Here is a 16,688-nt window from a genome sequence, read left to right as displayed (position 1 = left end):
CCACAGCCCCCACCAAGACTTGGGAGAATGGGGACTCCTTCCAGAGGAGAAGGAGGGAGGCATGGCAAACGTCCAACACGGATGCTCATGGTGGTGTAATCTACAATAGCAACAAATTGGAAGTTGTCCAATAGTAATGAACAAAACAAGGTTAAATAAATCAAGTTGCTACATCCACACAGTGAAACATTATGTAGCTGTTTAACAAGTGATAATCATGAAGATTGCCTAGCAACTTAAAAAAATAAAAGAGGTCTGTACAGGAATGCATTGTGGGAAAAGACAGAAGACACAAGCACACATACACCTACCTATATGAACAACTCACAAGTAAGAAAAAATGCAGGCAAGAGTTGTATCATAATGGTAGAATCATAAGTGACTTTTTATCCCTATTTTCCCAATTATCATTTAGTGTTTCAACAAATATTTACTGAGTCTACCTGGTGGGAAGCGAGGTGCTGGGGATACGGCACAGAGTAAAACAGAAGAAAATACCCTGTCCTTGTGGAATTTACATTCCAGTGTGAGAAGGAGACCAAAAAACCCAAGATGAATAAGTAAGATATCCCCTATGTTGGAGAGTGATAGGAGTAAGGAGACAAAATAAATTGAGGAAGAGAGAGAGGGGAATTGGGGAAAGTGGTAATAGTTTAGATATGACAGTCAGGGAAGGTGATGTCTGAGTAAAGGCTGAAGGAAGTAAGGGACCAAACTACACCAAAGTCAGAAGAGAAATCCCAGCAGAGGATATAGGGAACAGGAAGCACAAAGGTCTTAGGATGTCCAATCAGAGGAGAGCAGGCTGGTGTGACCAGGCTAGGGTAACAAGAGGAAGAGCAAACTGAGGAAGAAATAATAGAAGGAACACAGCCAGACCGTGGGGGTTCTGTAGGCCACTGTGAGGACATTAGCTTCTGCTGTGGGAGAAGCTGGGAGCCCTTCAAGGATTTTAAGCAAAAGAGTGGTACTCTGCCCCCACCCCCTTTAGGAGGAACCCTCTGGCTGTAAATTGAGAACAAGCTGGAAGGAGGTAAGGACAGAGGCTGGGAGACCAGCAAAGAGATTGACATATTCACTCAGGTGAGAGGGAAGAGTGGCTTGAACAATGGGTGAACAGTGGTCACATGCTGGGTACATTCAGAAAGTATGCACAGTGGGATTTTCTGATTAAGTATGGAGATAAAAGACATAAGGGTCAAAGACGACACACCAAGCTTTGGGTCTCAACAATCAGAAGGATGGAGTTGCTGTTAACTGACATGTTGGAAGAGGATTGGGAGAGTAAGTGCCCTGGAAGCCAGGTAAAGAAAGAGCGTCAAGGAAGAGAACATGACCAACAGTGTCCAACACGGCTGGTCACGAGACTAGGTGGGGCCAGAGAATAAGCGATTGGGATGAGCAACATGGCAGTCGGCACAGACCTGGGCAAGAGACGTTCATGAGGGGGACCTAAACCTGCTGGGGATCACGGGTTCACGGAAGAATGGAAGAGCAGAGGTATTCCTGTAGCCATAAGGTGGGAACAACCCAACTGTCCTTCAACGGATGCATGGATGAACAAAGTATGGTATATATAAACCATGGAGTATTATTCGGCCTTAAAACGGAAGGGACTAATGATACCTACTGTAACATGAATGAACCTTGAAGACATTATGCTGAGTGAAATAAGCCAGTCACACATACAAAAGACAAACACTGCCTTAGTTGTATTGATGCCACTTACATGAGGTATCTAGAGTTGGTAAATTCTTAGAGACAGAAAACGGAGCGGTAGTTACCCAGGGCTGGGAAGAGGGAGAAATGGAGGATGGATGGGAACAGAGTTTCCATTTTGTAAGATGAAAAAGTTCTGGGGATTGTTGGATAACAACGTTTATATTGTTAAGGCTACTGAACTGGACACTTAAAAACGGTCATGATGCGGGGCGCCTGGGTGGCTTAGTCAGTTAAGCGACCGACTTTTGCTTAGGCCATCATCTCGTGGTTCGTGGGTTCGAGCCCCGCATCGGGCTCTGTGCTGACTGCCAGCTCAGAGCCTGGAGCCTATTTCAGAGTCTGTGTCTCCCTCTCTCTGACTCTCCCCTGCTCACGCTGTCTCTCTCTCTCTCTCCTAGAAATAAATAAAAATATAAAAAAAAAAAAAAGGTCATGATGCTTCCTAAGTTTTATGTTATACGTATTTTATCACAAGTTTTTGTTTAACAGGTGAGAGAGACAGGGAGAAAAAGAATTAGAGCAGGTAAGTCCAAACAATTCTTTCAAGAAGTTTTGCTCTAAATTGAAGAGAAATAACCGGAGGAAGAAGTAAGGTGACCAGAAGTAAGGTTTGAGTTATGGGGGGGTTTTCCCTTAAGTTGGGACAAACAGCAGCATGTTTGTTTGCTGATGGGACTGATCTGGCAGACAGTGTTCTCAAATGTTTACATTACTTTAAAAAAAAAAAAAGCTATACTTTGAGGTGATGAAAACGTTTTGGCATTAAATAGGTGTAATGGCAGCCCAGCCCTGCAAACATACTAAAAACTACTAAGGCACATATTTTAAAAGAATCAATTTTATGGTATGAATTATACCTTAATAAAAATAAGAGAAAATGAAAAAGATAATAAATTTAATATTGCCTCGATGCCAAGTCCCCATATATAGCCTGAGTTCCCACCCAAACAGCGCCCAGTAGCTCCAGTGGCCAGTGACCCACAGGTTACTTGGTAGCTTGAGGCACCCGAGAGGGCAACAAAGTCTTCCAAGTTTAGGCTGAGATACAAGTGCTACATCAGCACACACAGTCCCCTACAGAAAAATTACTGAACAAGCACCTGCTGGCTGCAGATAAATGGCTCTATTTACTTAGGGCCATGAACTCTCAGGTCTCTGGTCTAAAAAAGAAGTGTCAGAAAAATTCATTCAAGTCAAAGCAAGAAAATCTGCACCTGCTACCCCCTCCCAACTGCCAACCCATGCTGTGCTCCTATAACTGCATGGGAACCAGAGACGGGCTTATTTGGCAATCAATCATGGGAGAGGGAGTTCTTTCTGAAATGCCCTCCTATTTGTAACAATATCACACTCCTGCTTCCCACTGCATGTTTCCTTTGTCCTGAACAACTTCAAACAGTATCTTATTCCTTGGTTAATTTATGTGTCAACTTGTCTAGCCCACAGTGCCCAGATATTTGGTCAAAAATTATTCTAGGAGTGCCTGGGTGGCTCTGTTGGTTAAGTGTCTGTCTTCAGCTCAAGTTATGATTTCATGGTTCATGGATTCAAGCCCTGTGTCAGGCTCTGTGCTGATAGCTCAGAGCCTAGAGCCTGCTTCAGATTCTATGTCTCCTTCTCTGTCTGCCTCTCCCCCACTTGTGCTCTGTCTCTCCCTCTCAAAAATAAACACTAAAAATTTATTCTAGAAGTTTCTGTGAAGGGTCAGGGTTGGTTTTTTTTTTTTGGTGAAATTAACATTTAAATCAGTAGACTTTGAATAAAACAAATTGTTCTTCATAGTTTGGGTGGCTCTGATCTAATCAGTTGAAGGCCTTCATAGAACAAAGACTGACTTCCCCTAGCAAGAAGGAATTCTGCCAAAAGTCTGCCTTTGAACTTGAACAGCCAATCTTCCCTGAGTCTTTAGCCTGCCAGCCTACTCTGGAGATTTTAATGTTTACTTATTTTTGAGAGAGAGAACATGAATGCAGTAGGGCAAAAGGGAGAGAGGGAGAGAGAGAGAGAGAATATCCTAAGCAGGCTCCACACTGATACAGGGCTCGAACCCATGAACCATGAGATCATGACCTGAGTCAAAGTCAGACGCTCAACTGACTGAGCCACCCAGGTGCCCCTATTCTGTAGATTTTAAACTTGTCAAGCCTCCACAATCACATAGAGGAATCACCACCTCCTTAAAATAAATATGTCTTTCTCCCTCTCTTGCTCTGTATGAGATAGATATATATATTATATATATATAGAGAGAGAGAGAGAGCGAGAGAGAAGCCATTCATATAATATACATTATACAACATATATTATTATACATTATATACATTATACATTCTTATATATTATATATTTATATTAAACATCCTGTTGTATTATTTATACATAAATAAATATAGTATACATACTTATGTATATAATTTATATATAAATATGTTGGTTTTGTTTCACTGGAGATTCCTGACTAATATACCCCCAAAACAACTGACTTTCCATCAGAAATTATCCCTTATTATCTGGACTTGCATAAAATTCCAAGTCATCAGATGACTAAGAAGACAAAAATAGGGGCGCCTGGGTGGCTTGGTCGGTTGAGCGTCCGACTTTCGCTTGGGTCATGATCTCGCGGTTCGTGGGTTCCAGCCCCGCGTCGGGCTCTGTGCTGACTGCCGGCTCAGAGCCTGGAGCCTGTTTCAGAGTCTGTGACTCCCTCTCTCTCTGACCCTCCCCTGCTCACGCTGTCTCTCTCTCTCTCTTTAAAGAAAAAAAAAAAAAAAAAGAAGACAAAAATAAAAAATCTACAAAATATAGTAACCTAAGGAGAATAACATGTCTATGTATTGATCCAAGCCATCATAGTGAATTCATGTATTTTTAAATGCAGCTTTAGGTGAATCAAGTGGTATTAATTTTGTATCTATTTTGTGGCTGCCTTTTTATATACAAAAACTAATTAGATACTAAATTATACCTTCTCCCCTAGTTGTTACAGGAGATAGGTACCCGACCTGGGTTCACACCATGAACCTTTAACAGGACTTAGCCCTTCTGAGTGCAATCCCAGCTCCACTACTCATTCACAGTGTGACCCTGGGCAAGTTATCGCTCTGTGCCTCAGATTCCCCATCCAAAAATGGAGATAATAATACCCTCTCTCTGAGGTTGTTGCGAGGATTAAATGAAATGGCACCTGTAAAACAGACAGCAAACTGTCTAGCAGAGTGTTTTTCAAACAGTAAGTTTTGACCCATTCATGAAATAAATATCATGGGTCCCTTAGCCATCATTTAAAAAAAAAAAGGTATAGGGGCACCTGGGTGGCTCAGTCAGTTAAGCATCTGGCTCTTGACTTCAGTTCAGGTTATGATCTCATGGTTCGTGAGTTCAAGCCCTGCATCACGCTCCAGGCTGACAGCGTGGAACCTGCTTGAGATTCTCTTTCTCTCCCTCTTTCTCTTTCCCTCCCTCCTTGTGCTCACTTTCTCTCTCAAAATAAATAAATAAACTTAAAAAAACCTTTAAAAAAACATAAATTCACTAGTGTAGAAAAGAATTATCAGAGGACACTAAACATAAGGTAAGTCTTGTTTCACCAAACTTTTGTTTCAGATATGCATGTGCATGCATGTGAACACACACACACACACAGGCACACACACACCCCAGGTTATAGTCTAGATTTATCTGTTACAATGTGTCACAGTCAAACACAAGTGTGAAAGCCCAGAATCTAGCATATAATAAGTGCTCAATGAATTTGATAGCATCATAATTATTATCTCATTTGAAAAGATAATATAACTTTCTTTATTAGTGTAATAAAACAGGGTTGCAAACCCTGTTATCGGTTCTGACACTCATTCACTGCAGTGTTGTTAAAGAGACACTCCACCTCCCTAAATTCACTTGCCAGCTCTCTCTCCTCAAAGGCTTCAGTGATCATTTAAATATTTTCTGACTCACGATGCTGGCCAAGGATTAGTGAGGCCCTGCCCAGCCCAGAACGTACAAAATGTGAGTGATCTGTTAAGAAAACCACTTGAGTTCACAAGAGTGCACAGGGCTTTTGTAAAATTAAAGCCATGCTGGAGAGAAACAGTTCCCCCCGCCCCCTTGGGAGATGTGTCACAGAAAGAGGTTACCCAAGGTCGCTAGGCTGCATCTTCTGAGAATGGAACTTCAGCTCTGACACATGCTTCCTTGTTTGGGGGCTGGGTTATATCATTGTGTTTTTCCCCTAACTTTCCACGTGCTCATGCGTGCACACACGCCCCGCAATAAGGAATACAAATGAAATCCCTATGAACTGCCTGTTCTAACAGTTTGGGTACAGGGAATCTGCTAAAACCAAAGGAGCTTGGAGTTTGAAGATATCAAAATACTTTCTATTGCATGTAACTTTTTCCCCTCCAGAAACCAACGAAAAACTCTGCCCAAATGAATAATTTTTAAAATTGCTGTGATAAACAACTCCAACTTCTCACACACTTTAGCACCATTTTTTCTCAGAGCCCTCAGCCCCAGCGGTGGTGCAGTGTGTTTGCATTGCCCAATGTAGTGCCCCGGGTTGTTCCTGCTAATCTGGAAAACCAGACTCCCGGTGACACACACGTCGGCGCTTCACTTTTTCTTTCTTCTTCTGTAAGAATACAATTATGGACTTGTGCCAAAGCATGACATCTGGAATGCATAAGTGCAAGTAGAGGTGTAAACTAATCTTCTAATATGTGATAGTATTCCCTTATTTTTATCCCATTCTTCAAACCATGATGCCAGTTTGGGGGGAGGAGGCAAAATTGCTTTAGCAGCAGAACCCTTTCCTTAAATGAAATCCTACCTCTTTGCCCACCAGATAAAACAAGCTAAAATACGGCCTCACTCTTAATACCCTCCACCGTTCCTTGGTGCCTCTGGGGCTGTGAGAGTCCCCAGTTCTCACCACACTTGTCAAGCACGGAGGCAGGGCAGTACGGGAGGATCTCTGGTGATCGCCATCACGCCCTCAGATACAGGGAAGCCAGGTGTGCTCTACGCTTGGTCAGTGCCAGATCTACTCCCATTTCACACATCCTAGACTTAAGTGTTTTATCCAAGGTCTCCAGCCTTAGATTGGACACTACACTATACTTGTCACTTTCCTCAACAAGAAAAAGAGACGCTGATGTCCCTGGGTTTTTGTCTTTGCAGCTTGAAGGATGGGACCCTGAGTGTCAGCCCATCAATGAGGGACTGATGCATCGGGATCTGAATTGAATATGGATAAACTGGCAAAACTCCACACTGACATTCTGATTGAACAGAGCCTCTACTAAATCTCAGCTGCCTTTTTGCAAAAATTGACAAGCTGATCCTAAAATTCATATGGGGACCCAGAATAGCCAAAATCATGAAAAAAGGACAAAGCTAGAAGAGTCACACTTTTTTATTTCAAAAGTTACTACAAAGCTACAGTAATCTAGGCAGTGGTACTGGCATAAGGACTAACATATAGGTTAATGCAACAGAATTAAGAAGGCAGAAATAAACACATTTATGGCTAATTGATTTTCAACAAGGCTGCCCTTTCAACAAATGGCACCGGGACAACAGGATCTCCACATGCAAAAGAATGAGGGTGTACCTCTACCTCACACCACACATAAAAATTAACCCAAGCCAGATCAAAGGTCTATCTAAGGGCTAAAAACTATAAAACTCTCAGAAGACAGTTTTGGCATAAATCTTAATGACCTTGGATTAGGTAAATGTTTCTTAAGTATGACACCAAAAGCATACACAACACAAGAAAAAGAGATAAACTTGACTTCATCACACTTAAAATCCTCGGCTTCTAGGAACACAACCAAGAAAACAAAAAGACAACCCACAAAATAGGAGAAAATATTTGAAAATCATGTATCTGATAAGGGACTGAATCTAGAATATATAAAGAACTCTTACAAATCAATAATAAAAAGACAACCCAATTGTTAAAAACTGGCAAAGATCTGAAAAGACACTTCTCCAAAGTGAAAAGATATTCAACCAACACAATATTAAAGAAGAACAACGTTGGAAGACTGCCATTACCTGACTTCAAGACTTATTACAAAACTATAATAACCAAGACAATGTGGTATTATCAAAATAATAGACAAAAAGATCAATGGAAAAAAATAGAGAGCCCATAAATATAGTCAGCTCATCTCTGACAAAGGGGCAAAGGCAAAACAATGGAGCAAAGATCATCTTTTCAACAAACGGTGTTGGAATAAGTGGATATCCACATGCAAAGCAATAAATCTAAACAGAGACCTTATGCCCTTTGCAAATATTAACTCAAAATGGATCAAAGACCTAAATATAAAATGCAAAACTATAAAACTCTTAGAGGATAACGAGGAAAACCTAGATGACCTTGGCTATGGTGATGCTTTCTCAGCTATAACACCAAAAACACAATCCATGAAAGAAATAATTGATAAGTTGGACTTTGCTAAAATTGAAAATTTCTGCTCTGCAATAGATAATCTCAGGAGAATTAGAAGATACACCACAGTCTAGGAAAAATATTTGTGAAAGATACATTTGATAAAGGACTATTATCCAAAACATGCAAAGAGCTCTTAAACTTCAACAGCAAGAAAACAAACAACCTGAACTGAAAATGGACCAAAGACCTTAATAGACACCTCACTGACAAAGATATACAGATGACAAGTAAACATATGAAAAGATGTTCCATAATCATATGTCATCAGGGAAATGCAAATTAAAACAATGAGGATACCACCCCACACCTATTAGAAAGGCCCAAATCTGAAACAAAACATTGACAATACCAAACGCTGACAAAGGATGTGAAGTAACAGAAACTCTTTTTATTTTTTATTTTTATTTATTTCTAGGAGAGAGAGAGAGAGAGACAGCGTGAGCAGGGGAGGGTCAGAGAGAGAGGGAGACACAGACTCTGAAATAGGCTCCAGGCTCTGAGCTGGCAGTCAGCACAGAGCCCAACGCAGGGCTCGAACCCACGAACCGCGAGATCATGGCCTAAGCGAAAGTCAGATGCTTAACCAACTAAGCCACCCAGGCGCCCCTAACAGAAACTCTTTTATTCATTGCTGGTGGGGATGCAAAATGGTACAGCCACTTTGGCAGAAAGTTTGGAGGGTTTCTTACATAATGAAATAATACTCTTACCATACAATCCAGTATTTACCCTAAGGAGCTGAAAACTTACATCTACACAAAAACCTGCACAAGAATATGTATAGCAGCTTTATTCATAACTGCCCAAACTTAGAAGCAACCAAAATGCTCTTCAGTAGGTGAATGGATAAACTTGGTACATCCAGATGATGAAATACTAATCAGCACTAAAAAGAAATGAGCTATCAAGCCATTACAAGACAGGGAGGAACTTCAAATGCATGTTACTAAGTGAAAGAAGCCAACTGCTACATTCTGTATGATCCCAACTATATGAAGTTCTAAAAAAGGCAAAACTGTGGCGACAACAAGAAGATCAGCAGTTGTAGGGGGCAGGAGGGTGGAGAGGAATACGCAGAGCACAGACAATTCTTAGGGCAGTGAAAATACTCCATATGATAGTATAACTTTGTGTATGATTATCATTATACATTTGTTCAATCCCACTGAAAGTACAGCGCCATGAGTGAACCCCTAAGATAAACTATGCACCTAGGATGATCATGATGTGTCAATGTAGGTTCATCCTTGGTACCAAAAGTACCACTCTGGTGAGTGATGTTCATAAACAGTAGAGGCTACGCATGTGTAGGAACAGGAAGTGCAAAGGAAATCTCTGTACTTTCCTTTCAATTTTATTATTTAAAACAAAACTAAAACTGCTCCAAAAACTTTTTTTTAAATGTTCAGAGTGCCTGGGTGGTCAGCTGGTTGAGCAACTGACTTCAGCTCAGGTCATGATCTCACAGTTTATGAATCTGAGCCCTGCGCTGGACTCTCTGCTGTCAGTGCGGAGCCCACTTCAGATCCTCCGTCCCCCTCTCTCTCTGCACCTCCACCGCTCACGTTCTCTCATAAAAAAAAAAAAAAAAAGCAAACAAAAAACATTTTAAAAAGATATTCAACACTACTAGCCATAGGAGAATGAAAATCAAAACCACAATGAGATACCACTTTACATGTACTAGGATGGCAATAATAAAAAAGAGATGGGCAGTAACAAGTGTTGGTGACGACGTGGAGTAATCTGAATCCTCAAACACTACTGGTGGGATTGCAAAATGGTGCTGCCATGTTGGAAAAGTTTGGCAGTCCTCCAAAATGTAACCAGAGAGTAACCAATGACCTGCAATCCCACTGGAGGTATATACCCGAGAGAACTGAAAACATATGTCCACACAAACGTGTACTCGTCTTCCTTGAGGGAGGTGGGGGTGTGAAAAGAGAGGAGGAAATGCATATGGAGAGAGAAAGTGCTCTTGGTTAAATGTGGTAAAATACATTGGAGAACAATACATATAAAATGAGCCCATTATGTTGTTTTTTAAAGATATGCACAGGTATACACACCTATACATCAAAACATATGAAAAATATACAGTCAGCTGATCATAAATATTCTCTGTGGAAGCAAGCCAGGGATGGGGAAGGTGTGATTTCATTTTTTACTCTACATTACTGATTTGTTTGCATTTGTATATATAAAGCATTTGTATATATAAAGACTATAACCAGGCTTTCTTGTACAAAAGAGCATTTCTCTTTCTAGGGGGAAAAAAGAGGGAAGAGGCCATTGGAGCTGGGCAGTGTGGGAGGTTCTGAACATGGGCAACAGCAAAAGAGCACTCCTAGTAGCAGGAACAGTGGATGCAAAGCTGTTAACATTGAAAAGCCTCTGGGGTATTTGGGAGGCTGTTGGGTTCAGCTCCATTGGAGAGTCTAGCAGGTGACCTGGGATGGGGTGTGGTGGAGATGAACCAGAACAGTCCACTGAAGCAGCTGGGTTCTGAGAGCCACAGGTACATGGAAGCCACCACCGTAGCGAGGGAGGCCTGGGAGAGACCACGGGAGAGGAGGGTGGGCTGCAGTGGGCAGGGAGTCTCAGGGCATTTCACACCTGCTCTGTCTCACGATAACTGACCCTCAACTCCACTATCCGGATTTGGCTCCTAATACAATCATCTCCAGAAAGGATAGCACCTATCCCTGGTGAAGTCACCAAATCTGAATAAAGAGCTCTCAGTGTGTTTGAGCAAATCTCTCAGAGAACAAAGCAGTGACAGAGTGATCAGTGTCATTTTAGGTCACCAGATAATGACCACAGCCAGCCCTTCCTGCACAGGGGCTGTGACAGGGATACACACTCTGCACATATCTTCTCACTTAATCCCCATAGCAAACCCATAAGGTACAGCCAAGCAGTGCCCTATTCACAGAGGAGGAAACTGAGGCTTGCAGAGGTTAGGCACTCTTCACTACTAATGCAATGCTGGAGCCGAGGCTGGAACACGGGACCCCCACTGTCACCTCCACCACCTCCAGACATGTCAATTTGCCTGCAAGTTGGCCACTGCGCTGCATCACCACTCCAGCTGCCAGGACAAGAGTAAGCTCAGAACTGAAGATGAATTCAGCGCTTGGGGTTCTACCAGCAGGAGCAGCAAACCCCACGAAGTTATCATATGCTGGCTGGAAGTAGAGATGGCGGGTTGGGATGAGAAACTAGGTTGGACTGTTAAATAGCTAGTTGGGTCTTTAGCTAGCTGAGCCACACAAGGCACCAAACTGCCTCCTTTGTCTTTCAGCTCTAGCCAAGGACCCCAGCCTCTCTTTTTGGAGCATTCGGTTTTGACTTGGGCCCCATGTCCAGCTCTGTCCTGACCTGCGGGTCCACTTTGGAAAAATCAGAAGACACCTGGGGAAAGAAGGCAATAGCCTCCTCCAGCCTTGTTCTATGGCACCAGAGACCCTGGGGATCCACTTACCACCCTCACATTGTGAGGACAATGTCAGAGCCCGAGTGGTTGGCCAGGAGCAGCCTTTGCAATCCCAGACCTGACGTTCCACAGGACGGTGCACAGAAGCAAGGCCTGTCAGTGATATTTAAAAGCACCCATCTCTCTTGACATCACTGAATCAATCTTCTGGGAAGATGTCCCTCACCTCTACCTTCCCTGATACAACTGAACAGAGTTCCGGAAAGATACAGTTGGCAAGTTATTCCACTTCCCACCTTACTTTCTTGGTCAGGAAGATGGAGTCACTAAAAGGGCCTGTGCCATAAGGAAGTTTTATTTATTTTTTAATTGTTTTTAATGTATATTTTTGGGAGAGAGACAGACACAGTGTGAGTGGGGGGAGGGGCAGAGAAAGGGAGACACAGAATTGTAAGCAGGCTCCAGGCTCTGAGCTGTCAGCACAGAGCCCAATGCGGGGCTCAAACTCACAGACCGCAAGATCATGACCTGAGCTGAAGTTGGCCGCTTAACCAGTTAAGCCACCCAGGTGCCCCAGGACAGTTTTAGATAATACATGAGGATGTCAATGTAGAGCCCAATAGCACAAGGCACAGCCATTCACATCAACTAGCACTTACTGAGCACTGGTATGTCAGTTCCTTTTCCACAGAATACTCCAACATATGCACATGCACACTGCTATAACCAATGAGAATCTGGCATCATCTGAGAGCTGGTAGCTCTGTATCTGGATCTTTGCACATGCTCTTCTCTCTTCCTCCCATCCCACCCCTCTCCCCAGTAGAAGTGACTGTGGCCATCCTTTTCTTTTCTTAGATGTCACTTTTTCCAAAAACCCTCCCTGTCATACCTCTTTCATGCTTTGCTAAACAACATCAAATGACCAACCTATCAACCACTCAATGCAGAGAATGGGAAGATGCATCGCCTAGTCTATGATCCTATACACTTGCATCACTTCACTTTTTTCCATCAAAGCTTTGCTAAGTAACTACTTTCCCTCTAGATGGTTCCCTGCAAATAAGGTGTTTGTAACCAAATGACACAAAAGAGGAGGGGGTCCATGGCTACAGCAGGTGAAGTGAAGCAAGTCTTACTATGTGTAGGGTTATACTTCTCACAGTGCCCTCCAAGGCTTATACTTATTGCCCAGGTGGCAGTTTCAGGAAACACCATTGCTCCAGATGCCTCTGGAAAGGCAGGCACAAGCCTTCTGGTCAACCACAAGAGCACACTGTGTCGAGCTCTTACTCCAGCCACCTGCTAGGATCTAGGGAGGAGGTGATAGAGGTTCTGCCCACAATGTCTCATTTCCCCTCCCTCTTCCCCAGTGAGACAGACCATGTCCAGGGCTCTAGAGCTGACTAGCCAAACCAGGAATTCAACCACAACCTTGGGGTCCACACGCATAGAACTGTCTTCCCCCAGACAGCCACATCCCTCATTCATCTAGGTTTCTGTTTGAATGCTGCTTCCTCAGAGAAACCATCCCTGACCTAAATCATTGCTGCCTCCACCCCATTCACTCTGGATCCCATTACCCAGTTTCATGTTCTTTATCACACTGACCACACTCCCTGATATCATATTACAGATCTAGTTGTCGACTGTTCATCTCTGCCCCTGGGATGTAAACGTCACAAGGGAGAAACACTGCCAGTCTTCTTGACTACTCTGTGGCTGGTCTCCAAGCCCTCCCTCCATATATGACTCTTGAATAAACAAAGTAAATGAGCCGAGCTAAGGGGCTAAGGCACATGTGCAGATAGGATTCCAAATAACTATAATCTTCCTCGATTTTTTTTATGAAAAAGTGTACCCATTTTCATAACTAAATGAACAATTTTCACTACAGTGAAGAAGAAGGCAGAGCTTATCTCCAAACCTCCCCACAGAAGACCCCACTCCACCCACCATACCATCAATCTCCCACGCAGGAATGTGAATTAATTAGAATCATATATACACGCATTTCATTGTCACTCAAGTTTCAACCTGTGCAGAGTGCAAAGTGATATGAATCAGACAATATTTGTACAAACCTTAAGACAATGCATCCAAGGATTGATTTTTTTTAATGTATCTAAGGCCTGGGAGCGTGACTGGCTCAGTCAGAAGATTGTGTGACTCTTGACCTCCAGGTTGTGAGCTCGAGGCCCACTTTGGGAGTAGAGCCTACTTAAGAAAAAAAACAAAAAAGCTCTTCAGCCTCATCTCACTTCACTCCGTGGATGATCATTCAGTCATTAAAGGACATTCTTTTTTTTAGTTTTTTTTACATTTATTTATTTTTGAGAGAGAGACAGACAGAATGTGAGTGGGGTAGGGGCAGAGAGAGAGGGAGATACAGAATCCGAAGCAGGCTCCAGGCTCTGAGCAAGCTGTCAGCATAGAGCCCGACATGGGGCACAAACCCACAAACCGTGAGAGCATGACCTGAACTGAAGTCAGATGCTCAACAGACAGAGCCACCCAGGCGGCCCTGTCACTAATGTACATTTATAAAACATCTACTGTGTGCAAGGGGCCACAGTTCAGTAGTAAAGAGGGCAACACCTATACCATCTTGGAGTCTGCATTGTCCTGTGTGGATGCAGACAATAAACCCATAAATAGATACATGACTATGAACATTTCAGGTAAGCTCCATGAATAAAATACAATGGGATAAAGTGATAAATACTAATGGGGGAGGGGCTGCTTTGAACAGAGTGGTCAAGGAAACCTTCTCTATAGAGAAGACATTCTAACTAAAGGGCAAGATACTGCCAGACATGAGAGGAAGTGGTAGAAGAGTGTGCTCAGCAAAAGGAAGAACATGTGCAAAGGCCCTGAGGAGTCTCCTGACAACTCGAGCTCAAATTTTATGAACTGCATCCCATCCTAACAGCCCCACCACAGGCCAACAGTCTCTGCTCCTTCAGCTTGCCTTCTCTTTCCCGAACTGACTTCTTTATCAGATTTTCTCAAGTCAAGGCAGACTTGAATTTTCCACTGGAAGGTATGCCCTAAGGGCACAAAGGAACAAGTGTACACTTCTACCTCTGGGAGATACAGGTAATGTTGACATCTTGGCGCCATAAGAACTTGGGCCTGCTCCTGTACAAGAGGTAAGAATCTCTCCACCAGCAGTTCAGGGTCCCCTTTTGTGGGGTGCAGGCCCTTTGCAGAAAATGACGAAAAGGAAACTCTCCGGAGAATTATACACCTGGTGCTCCAAGGATCTCAGGTACATCAGGAGATTCCGGGAGCCCCAGGCTCAGAACTCCTGTCTGTGGTTACTACCACCAAAAGACGCTAAACTGGTACTCCATCCACTGATGGAGGGGACAATCTGCTAGAGGTTAGTGAATGGAGGGGAGGGGACAAGAGCAGGTCTTTGGGCCCCTAACTACACTCCCTCACTCACAGAGATGAGATGGTGTCAGCCTATCAGGGGGCCCGAGCCTGAAGGAATTCACGTGGAACTTTATCTACACCCCCTCCGTGAGGCAAATATCCAGTCACACCCTAGAGCTTCCAGAGCAGGTCTGAGACCCCATTTCCCAGCAATGTCCTTGACAAAGATCATCTCTAGTCTCATATTCTGAGATATACTGTGCAAAAGGCTGCTTAACCATAGGAAACATTACTGCAAAGCCCAAGGGTTTTGCAGCCCAAAACATCTAAAACAAGTAGAACTTACCTTGATGAAAGGCACAATTTTCAGAACTTTCACCTCACACAACCCTTTAGCATTTGTATTATTACCCTCATTTTACAGATGAGAAAACTGAGGCACAGATGGGTGAAGTAATTTGCCTGAGACCATACAGCTAAGACAGAGACACAGAAAAGTTTCCGCCTCCACACCCCAATCAAGAAAGGACACAGCTATACCTTGTGTTGTGCCTGAAATGCTTTAAAATAAGCCTCTGCCGGCGCACCCAGGGCAACTACCGTTGCGCAGTTCTCACCTCTCTGCCGAGCGCTGGAAGCAAACCTGGTTCAGGCACTAACCGGAGAAAGAGAACTCCAGGAACAAGTCGCTCCGTTTCAGCAACGTTCAAGTCCATGTGGAGGCTGACAGTGCAAGCGCAGCTCTACCCCGTGACAAAGCGCAAAGGAACCCATTTCCACCGCCTTCAGTCAACTTCCACACTCAGAAAATGCTCACGGCCTCTGGCTCTAGGAGGCACCGAGATTCACCCTAACCCCTTGGTGTCCGCCTCCCTCGCCTCTACCGCAGGATCCTCTGGCCGCGCAATTTAAAAGATGCAGCCGCCAGCACCAGGGCCGGGCGGTCCCGAAACCCGGCCGCCGCCCGGCGCGCTCACAGCCGCGTTCCTCGCAGCGAAGTGGCCGGCAGCCCTGCGAGCCACTACCAGCAGCCCCGACGCGACGCGGACCTGTGGGCGCCCCACCGAGGCGGGGGAAGACACCGAGGAAAAGGACAGGTGGCGCCTCCCTCTCCGGAAGTGGCTCTGGGAACTTTCGCCCAAGAGCTCCCAGCACCGAACTCAGGGTCTCCGGCGCGAGCGGCAGCCGGTCCAGAGCGGTGGCGGCACTGCCCACCTGCGCCGCACCCGGGCACCCCGAGTGCGCTCCTAGTGCCCCGGGGCCGGAGAGGGCGCCGAGCCCGGGTACCGGGACGGGTGGGGGTGGCCCCGGAGTGGGGGGCGGGGGTCCAGCCCGCCAGCCCGGGGAGGAGCCAGCCCCGGAAGGTGCCCGCTCCAGGGCGTCTTGCGGGGGTGTCCAGCCAGGGAGGGTCAGCGCGGGGGCGGGGTTCGCGGCCAGCTGCCCACACTCACCTCGGTGCTCGGCGCNCGCAGTCACGCCCGGCTGCTGCTCGGCACTACCCCTCGGGCTCGGCACGCCCGCTGGAGTCCCGGGGAAGACTAGGGAGGGATCTGGGCCCTGAGACACCCCCCGCACCCCCGACACCTAATCCAGACGCAGGCGGAGAGAACTCACGGGGTCGGGGAAGGGGTGTGCAGCCCGGCCCCAGCTCTTGCGGTGAAGGCGCTGCGGACAGCCCAGGGT

At 44.9% G+C, this 16,688-nt stretch overlaps 1 protein-coding gene across 1 annotated transcript in view; it reads right to left on the bottom strand.

The window, feature by feature from the left end:
- Nucleotides 1–15,821, bottom strand: part of ARHGEF3 (Rho guanine nucleotide exchange factor 3) — a 301,504-nt gene extending 285,683 nt beyond the window's left edge. Inside the window, exon 1 of the mRNA XM_077776708.1 lies at nucleotides 15,623–15,821. The gene's annotated coding sequence lies outside the window, so the exon portion shown is untranslated. The remainder of the gene's footprint in view (nucleotides 1–15,622) is intronic.
- Between the last annotated feature and the right edge of the window lie 867 nt (nucleotides 15,822–16,688).

This window comes from Crocuta crocuta, unplaced genomic scaffold, assembly GCF_008692635.1.
Source record: "Crocuta crocuta isolate KB4526 unplaced genomic scaffold, BGI_CrCroc_1.0 scaffold87, whole genome shotgun sequence".
In the NCBI taxonomy this organism is placed as follows: Eukaryota; Metazoa; Chordata; class Mammalia; order Carnivora; family Hyaenidae; genus Crocuta; species Crocuta crocuta.
The sequence above is the reverse complement of the archived record's forward strand: the minus strand, read 5'-3'. Positions and strand labels throughout refer to the sequence as shown.